Consider the following 6,000-nt stretch of genomic DNA (forward strand, 5'->3'; position numbering starts at 1 on the left):
ATAGAATCCCATCTCCCTCAGGGAAAAATCCAAAGTCCTCACAATGCCCTTTAAGGATCTATGTAATCTACTCACCATATTCCCATTTCCTCTATGACCTCACCTCCTACCACCATGCCCTCTGCTCACTCTATTCGTTCTTATGCTCTCCTTGTTTCCACTGAGACACCAGGCACTCGTCATGCCTCTGCGTGAATGTTCTTCTACCCAACATCATGCAGTTCATTCCTTCACTTCCTTCATGGCATTCCTCAACTGTCACCTTCTCTATGAGGTCATCCCAAGCCATCCCATTGAAAATTGCAACTCCCTTCCCTACTACATCCTACCTCTCTTTCCTGGTTTATTCTATGCAATAGTAGTTGCTGCCTTTTAACATATATTTTACTGTCAATAGTAGAAGTTCTAAGAGCGCAGGGATTTTTATTTCTTTTGTATCCTCAGTGCTTAGAACAATGCTTGACACATAGAAGACACCAAATAAATATACCTAAAATGAATGAGGAAAGAACAAAGTTTTCATAGTTTATGATGATAAATATATTTCTAAACATTTGTATCTTCAACAATAATCAGAACTACCATCAAAGTTCTTAGAAATGACTGGCACTTAAATAACAGCAAATCTGAGGTCATAGTGAAGAAATCCAGGTGACTATGGGAACACCTACCGTACCTAAAGAAACTCATAGCAAATACATACATAGAAATGATACCCAAAATACAACAATATATTCAGGTGATCACCTCCTAGGCTCAATATAAAGTTTACAGATGTTTTTTATTTACTTCTAAGATGTTTAGTATGCACTGTATTCATCATTTTTAGATGGCGGAGATGAATATTTAGATTTTCTTTCTAGGTAAGTTTATTGTGAATAACCTGGCAGATTGTTCTGGTTTCAGCAATTCAAACTAATTCACATCAATGAAGAGTTTTAAATATCTAAGACTATAAAACATGATACTTAGAGTAAAGTTATTAAGTATATTTGGTTATAATTTAAAAATTAACATCACATTGAAAAATTTAAAGGAATTTTTCTCTTTAAACTTTGTAATTACAAATTATTATATTACTAGTTGCTATACTAATGATATAATCTGCTGATTAAAATACATGTTGTCCACAAAATTCTGGATATACCTGAAAAAAAATAATTTTCTATTTTAATAATGACTTAATATTTTTCTTCTTAACATTATCATTTCTAGAAGACTACCTGCTGGTGAATTATAAATGAGAAGAAGCAGTACCTTAACATTACATTCCCATCAAAAATTTCCTAAGGATAAATGAATATAATCTTCATCAAACTAAATAATTACACAGAGAAGGGCAATATATCTTGCTAAACTGCAGATCTAGAAAATGAAAATCCAGGACTTTAAACTTAATTTCATGACACTATTCTTCTAAGTGTTGTTTATACTGTGAGTTTTCTATTTAAGTAAAGACCATTCTATAAAAACTAACATCAGAAAATGTGCAATTGTTCTTGATTTCCTCATCAACAAACCACTGAACTATTACTTAATACTAAATTTGAAAAGTGAATAACAAAGTTTTTAAAACTATATCTAAGTCTACTCATTACTGATAGCATTGAAAAGAGAATTTGAGTAAATCGATTCTAGAAACTTGCTGTTATCTTGATTTACAGAAATTTCTGTAAGGATATAGAATGGCCACATATTCCAAGATGAATTAATGACCTTCAGAATATGCTTACACATAGTGAGACTTAATAAATGTTTATCAAAGTGTATTAATCCACACTTAACTGGATAAAAGAATTCAATAGAATGTTTTTAGATAAAAACATTTAAATATGTGATGCTTCTATCCCAAATGATTGTGGATATTTCAGTGAATATTTTTGGTTAAGGTAGCTTGAAACTTGTAAGGCAGTCCACAATGAAGTGGGAAGTGTCCAACCATCACTAAGTTCATGGTGAATGGTGGTAATAGTGCCTTTTGTTAGGTTTACAGATGCTTAGCCCTCTATCAAGTTTTTTCTCACACACATGCTTTTAAAACTATATTGTCCCCAACAACCCCAGGAGGTGGGTATTATGATACTCACTTATAAATCAAGAAACTGAGACAAGGAAATCAAGTAAACTGGCCAAGGTATCATAGTGAGTAGTTGCCTGGGCTGGGATTCAAACTCAGGTCTGTTTCATTCCAAAATCTGTGTCTAAACCTCTGAGCCCAACTTCAGGTCACCATTAGAACAAATTCAAACATATTCACTTCAGACATTGGAAGGTACAACACTTGATGTAAAATAATACTGCACTCTCTACCCCAAAAAATCATTCCAGCAGATAAACTTTTGTGGAAAACATTTGAGGAACTCTGACGTCTCCATACAGCACATTTTTCCAAAAGTATACTTTACAGAAATTTTAAAACATATTTCCTGAACTAGTATTTCCTGAGCTAAGAATTCATACAAAATGATTATTGATATACCTAAAATTTTCCACATCAGTAACTCTATTGTTCAACAATTTAAAAATAAACTTCATAAGAGACAATGCACCTTAATTACAGGAGAAATCAGCAAGTTACACGATCTTAAAAGATTTGGTAAAGTTTCCTAACCTAACCTTCTTTTATTGATGATAAACTAAAGTCCAGGAAGATTAAGTAGTTTGTCCAAGTTTATACAACTAGAAAGAAGTAAATTCCAATACGTTTTTACTTATAGCAGAATAAAAATATTTCCAATTCCCAATCATCTTAAGACCTTAACATTTTATATGAAGTAATACGTCAATGAAATTGTCCACCTTTAAGATTGAAAAACACCTTGAACTTGAATCATTTTGATAATCAAATCTTCCAACTTAAATCATTTTAAAGCACCCTATTTTAAACAAAGAAAACTCTCACTTTCCAAGGCAAACAAGGAAAGTAAATACTGCATCAAAACACTTTTATATTACCAACAGTATTTATGTGAACTTTAATTGCTTTCCCACAGAGGTGAACAAAAATGAATTGTAAGACTTAAAAGAAGGAATATAAGATTCTTAATGCACATTATAAAACTTGATGTACACTATAAAGACTAAACAAATTTATAGCTTGTTATTACATAGTCAAGTTTTCATTTTGTTACAACTTGTGCTTTATATTGACTCGTAGTTATTAGGAATTCAATTGTTTCTGATTACTTTTGGATTTTGTTTACCAAAATGAAATGTCGAAAGCGAAAAAAAAAAATCTGAACCACAGAAGTTCTACTAATGTAGAACCATTCTCTGAGATGTTTAACAACAAATTCAATCATAAAATAAGACAATTGCCTCTTGGACCCATTATTGTTACATAACTTTCCTTAGTTACAACATAATCTACATTCATATGTGTGCTAATGCTGAAAAACACATTTTAAAATAAAAATTCATCATAAATACACAAATCCTTATTTCAAGTGAAAATGAATCTACAAAAACCTGTTCAAAACAAGGAAATCTGAGGTCGCAAATCCCCTTGATCAGGCAACAACTCAAAATAACTAGACAATTCTCTACTGGCATTAGCACCAGCCCCCAAACGAAGCACTTGTAGAGTACTTAAAAAGAAAAGTACCTTCCTTAAGGCAGAGAATTTCCAGTGCTCCAACTGTAGTAATCCACATAGGGAAGGCATAATCAGAACTCCCATCATTTTGAATCTCATGTAACTCCAAATGAAGAAGTTTGATAACTTTTCATCCACGAATGATGTGACATTGTACTGGTACTTCCATAATGTTCACTGCTATTAAGATCCCGTAAAAACAATGCACTGCATGATGCTTTCTAGATGTTGATAATAACCACACCTGTAAAATTGAAATTAATTAACATTAGCTTCCAAGTCATTCTACACACTCAGTTTCATAGCATTAACATAGTTCAGTCGTTGATGTAAAAATTCAAAACTACAGAGTTCCAACACTTGAATTCCCTATAGGTGCAAGTTTTAATGGATACCACTATATAAAATCATAACTTTAAGAAGTTAAAATAGTGTTTGGATGTTTCTTCCAGTTATTAGCAGCACATTCAGTTTGATGTTTCATTTCTCTTGTCAAACTGAAAAGGCGGGTAAGTCCAAGCGTGCGAGGGAAGCCTCTAGCCCACGGGTGGGGAGAGGAACGTGGAGATGGTGATAAATTACCTTGGTATTTGGAAGATCCCATAAAACATAATGATAATGACCTAAATTTGCATTGTTGAATTTTAAAAGCCTATTCCACACATTCCTGATATTTCAACGTATCATAGTAACGAGAGCATACTACATTTGCCCACTTTCAACAAACTCCCAACTGCTGTCCCTAAATGTCTATTAACCAAGTGACAGGACAGATAAACAACTTTTGTGGTAAAGTAAAAAAGCACTTAAAGAAATTTCATAGAAAGTGGAGGTGTTTACTAGTTGCAGAGTGGTTGCCTCGTTTAAGCAAGAACCAACTTAGAAACACTGGGAAGGTTAACTACTTACTTTGGAAACAAAGTTAGGGAGTCTCCCTTTGCCTATAAACAAGGAGGAGATTCTGCTGCCTCTGCACTCAAAAGAGCCGCAACAGCCATCCCTCTTTGGGGCGGGCGTGGCTGATGGAAACAAAAGGTTAAAACACAAAAGGCAGGAGGAGGGCAGGGTCTGAGGAGCCTCTGGGGCTCACGTTCCACTTTCTATTCAAACGTGTCGAAAAGGGGGGGAGAGGTAAAGTGAGAGAGGTGATGATGGATCGTAAGGACAACATAGGTTATTCTGGGTGGGTGGTGAAACTAAAGGGGCGCACAGGATGGCCGATTCTAAGTAGTGGTCCAGGCCCCATCCCTCCATCTCTGCATCTCTGACAGTTAGGAACCTGTGGCTTCCCCCACCTCCCCGAGACCCAAATAAAAACTTTCTTAACTCCTACCTGTTTGTTCTAACCCCCTGGACCACAAGCACAAGAGTCCACTCCCCCCTAACCCAAACCTCTTCTGCAGTCTATTGTTGCAGCTTTGGCATTGTGCGTTGGATCTGCTGAGCGCTCAGCAGACAGTTAAGTTATACAACAGTGAGGAAAGGACCCCCAGTTCCATATCTCTTTCTTTTGCATGACAAAGTCTGGGCGGGGTGGGAGTGAGACCGGTAGGACCCCAACCATTTCAGAGTGTTTTCTCCCTTGTGCGTGCAGCTGGAGGAAAATGAGGCAATACCCCCTTGATATACCCTGTCCCCCACCCCATCACCAGTTCCTCATGGAAAGAGGCACTTGAGAAAAATGCCTGTCTGGCTTTTGCCTATAAAAAATGAACAAATAAAACCATCTGTGCAAGTTCGTTAAAGAACAAAAGAGAAGGGAGCAGGGAAAGGAGGTACAACTTTCTAGCCAAACTTAGTCACTGGACAGACGATTCCTCTGTCCTCCAAGGGCAGGGAGCAGGGCGCATTAAGGGGGAGAGAGAGATAAACAAGACAACAGCCTCCACTCACCTTTTTCCCACTTGGTCACACTTTTCAGAGACGCTCCCCTGTAGCAGTCCGCAAAGCGCGTGGACACTTTTGTGTGGCCTGACACCGCAGAAAGTCGAGGCTGCAAAGTTGCTACAGGGAGATAACCGGGCGTCCGGGGCGAGGGGAGGAGAGTTCATCAGAGTTCCCCCCTTTGTTCCCAGTCCCGGAGCAGACAAAGAGGCGGCGAGCGGCGGCAGGTTCTCCCTCTCACCCCTTCTTCCTCTCCCCTCCCCTCCCGTTCCTCCCTCCCCGCCCCCTCCCTCCCCGCATCTCCCGCCCCGCTCGCGAACCTCCGAGGCGCTGGCCGCTCAGTCCCCATCTCCAGGCCACTCGACCCGACCATCTCCTCCCTCTACCTCGCTCCAACTTTCCCCAGAGATGCCGGGTCTGGTCCCCTCCATAACGCCCCCTTCCCAACGCGCTCATATCTGCGGGGGGGAAATCTCCAAAATCATTGTTTCCGGGAGATGCGCCTCTTTGTTCACACTTTC

At 38.1% G+C, this 6,000-nt stretch overlaps 1 long non-coding RNA gene across 10 annotated transcripts in view; it reads right to left on the bottom strand.

Annotated features, from left to right (window-relative positions):
• Positions 1–5,724, bottom strand: part of LOC107519984 — a 364,500-nt gene extending 358,776 nt beyond the window's left edge. For all 10 annotated transcript variants that reach the window (XR_004955672.1, XR_004955661.1, XR_001599211.2 and 7 more), the window contains exons 1-2: positions 5,489–5,724; positions 3,605–3,839 (exon numbers count right to left, since the gene is read on the bottom strand). This is a non-coding gene — a long non-coding RNA (uncharacterized LOC107519984). The remainder of the gene's footprint in view (positions 1–3,604; positions 3,840–5,488) is intronic.
• Between the last annotated feature and the right edge of the window lie 276 nt (positions 5,725–6,000).

This window comes from Rousettus aegyptiacus, unplaced genomic scaffold (assembly GCF_014176215.1).
Source record: "Rousettus aegyptiacus isolate mRouAeg1 unplaced genomic scaffold, mRouAeg1.p scaffold_m13_p_1, whole genome shotgun sequence".
NCBI lineage: Eukaryota > Metazoa > Chordata > Mammalia > Chiroptera > Pteropodidae > Rousettus > Rousettus aegyptiacus.